Source organism: Rhea americana, unplaced genomic scaffold (genome assembly GCF_003343005.1).
Source record: "Rhea americana isolate MKP2758 unplaced genomic scaffold, rheAme1 scaffold_72, whole genome shotgun sequence".
Classification (NCBI taxonomy): domain Eukaryota; kingdom Metazoa; phylum Chordata; class Aves; order Rheiformes; family Rheidae; genus Rhea; species Rhea americana.
In genome coordinates this window covers 3871846-3874801 of record NW_028186890.1, presented here as the reverse complement: position 1 = coordinate 3874801, position 2956 = coordinate 3871846, and the positions used below count along the sequence as shown (strand labels likewise).

At 51.9% G+C, this 2956-nt stretch overlaps 1 protein-coding gene across 1 annotated transcript in view; it reads left to right on the top strand.

The window, feature by feature from the left end:
* Nucleotides 1-79: 79 nt before the first annotated feature.
* Nucleotides 80-2956, top strand: part of TP53I11 (tumor protein p53 inducible protein 11) — a 31443-nt gene continuing 28566 nt past the window's right edge. Inside the window, exon 1 of the mRNA XM_085321869.1 lies at nucleotides 80-329. The gene's annotated coding sequence lies outside the window, so the exon portion shown is untranslated. The remainder of the gene's footprint in view (nucleotides 330-2956) is intronic.

Below are 2956 nucleotides of genomic sequence, written 5' to 3'. Positions count from 1 at the left end.
GGGGCCGGGGCCGGGGCCGGGCGGGGAGCGCCGCAGCCCGGGCACGGGCGGGAGGCAGCAGCTCGGAAGGGGGAGCTGGGGCAGGGGCGGCCGCGGACGGTGCTCTGCCGCCGGGCGCCGCCGCTCGCAGGCTGCTGGCCTCCCCTCGGACGGGAGCGAGTTTAGGATCTGCTGCTCGCCGAGCCCTCGGGGCTCACGGGGACCCGGCTGCGGTSAGGCACCGTCAGGGGCTGTGTGTCCTCTGCAGGATCCTTCCTGTCCCCGGCGGGGGGCGGGGGTTGGCGTCCGGCGAAGGCACCGCAGGCAGCCGTGGTGCTGGGAAGGCGAAGGTAAGTCCCTGCGCTGCAGGCTGAGATCGTCCGCAGGCAAGTGATGGGAGGACGGGGTGGCGAGCAGGCAGAGAGGAGCGACTTCTGGGTTGTGCGAGTGCGGGTAGGGTGGGACCCTCTGTGTCCTGGTGGTGCCTGAACTGAAGCACTTGGAGCCGGGAGTGTCTTAAGCAGCATCTAGGCGGCATGGATGGAGAAAGAGCTGGTGAAGTAGCAGATCGCAATAAGAGCATCAGGTTACAGTGAAGGTACAGGCAGAGCTTGTCCAGGGGCACCGTGGCTGCAGCTACTCAGCAAGGCTAGGTGTGGGCTCAAGTGYGTGTGGATCCCTTGGCAGGGAGCTTTCTGGCAGCAGCATTTTTTTCGCTCTTACTTCGCTTAGAAGCTTGAATCCTGTTTAACTTGTTCCCTGAAAGAAGTAACCGTCATTTTCCATTTGCATAAGGAGATCCACAGGAGGACCACAGTGGGTGCTTCAGGTGCCTGAATGGGAAGGGGATGCGTGCTGAGCTCTGCTCGGGCCTGGGARGCTGGGGTTAGGTGGCTGAGCTGGACGTGCAGAGTCGGGATGCGGGCGGAGTGGCCAGCGGCTGTGCTCCGTTTGGATGTTGGCATTCCTGTTGTGGTGGAGGGGAGCCCAGTGGGTGATGGGGAGTTGCTGCAAAGGAGGGTGCCGCAGTGCCTGGCAGATCAGCCCCCGATGAGGGCTCGGAGTAGGGGTGGGCGTAGGAATTGAGGGGACCAGACTGGGTTACAGAGTGTGCCGTAGGAAGGAGACGGGACAGAGTTCCTGCTGTGATCAGAGCAGGAAGATGAGGTCAGAGGCATATGAAAGCACTGAGATGGTTTACAGCCCGCTCTGGGCATTCGTATGGCCCCAAACACCCAAATATCTTGACATGTCGCTTGCAGGAACTGACTGGCCCTGCTAAGCTGGAGCAGAAGGACAGCTCTGTCTAGACCAGCAGCTATTAAGCTTTCCATATCAGTATAACTTTGAGCAAACTAGGCTGAGAAAGAAACAGCACACAGCACCGTTATTTTTTTTACCTGCTCCTTCACTGCCGTGCCCAAGAGCTGCCTGGAGTCCGAGTCCACGCAGGCTCTTCCTGTTACCTGAGAAACATCTCTGCTCCTCTTGTAGCTGCCCAAGAGAGAATGCCAGCAAAGCCAGAGTTGCAAATGGTTACCATTTAATTCTTCTGCTTTGTCTGCAGAGGCTGTTAGGTAAAGATGCCAAAAGTGACCAAAGTTTTGTTGACTTTAGGGCTACCACCAGTACAGTTAAGTCATGAGAAACTATAGAGTATGCAAGAGCACTAGCTATTCTGGACTTTGTCATAAATAACTCGCTCAGTAACTCTAGCTGCATTGAAGTGGAGACTGCTGGACACATGGGTAAGGAAAGTGTTTTTTAAATACATAAATAATAGTTATCCTTTATGCATGGAAGTTTCTCTTCCCCAGGAAGAAGCTATCTTGGAAAGGCTTCAGAAAAAAAAGTAAACAAAATCCTAAGACTCAGCATGAAGGCACCTCTAGTAGGCATAATCATTTCTAAGCTGGGATACCTACATACACCTTGTGTGAGCACAGCAGTTTGTGAAGGACACTGTGAACCCACTTTATCCTGACATTCTTGGTGAAGAGAAACCAAGTACCGATCTCAAACGGCAAGAAGGGGATTTGGTCGTTCTCGAATGTGTCTTTGTGTTTCAAATCTTTTTGTGGCTGTTTGGGGCAGGGTAAAAGGAGCTCTTCTCTGGGTAAGCTGTTTGTCCCAACCAGGAGGCTAAGGAGATGACTTCTGCCTTATAGTCTCAAGGGGAATTTATCCCTTCTGATTGCTGGCCAATAGAGAGAACTTACTGTTGAGAGAAGTGGTCAGAAGAGTACGTTTGACCCATCTCCAGAGGATTCCACACAGAGGGACTTGGGAGGGCCATTGATCCATGGGAGAATACACGATAGACATGCCTTGCCCTGCGATTTTCTCACCATTGGGAGCTCCTGGAGGATAGGTTCGGATTCAGATCCAAAGGAAAATGGTTCTCTGTTGTTTTTAATGAACATCGAGTGCTATAATGTGCTAGAGTACCTCTTCAGCCTATGAAGGTCAAAGTATTAAGAGTAGAGGAGAGGTCTGGGAGAGGTTGGTCCATGTGGTGGTTGTTACACACATTACTTTGTTTGGATAGTGATCTGTTCCTTGCTATATGTCTATTTGATGTCCTTCGTCCAAGTAGTACACAAATCTCTCATGAGAACTACTAAACACTAGCACAACACAAGGAACATTTCCCTCTGCTGCAAGTGGGGTGGGGTGGTCACCACGGGGCTATACACAAGGCTGCAAACTGAACGAGGGGGAACAGAGTCTGTTCCGAGACGGCAAAAGAGAGAAGAGACCAATGAAACTATGAAGTGGAGGTGTATATCTTCCTACTGTTTTATTTTTGGTTTCAAGTGTTCCCCTAGCACAGAAAAATGCACATGTGCACCAGAAAGATGTTGAGATTGTTTATGTTTTGATTTAGGCCTTGTGCCAAGAGAAAATGGTTTGCTGACCTTGGCACTATTGGGGCATTATTTATAGAAAGCAGACCTTCTGTGTATGTGTTTTTCCT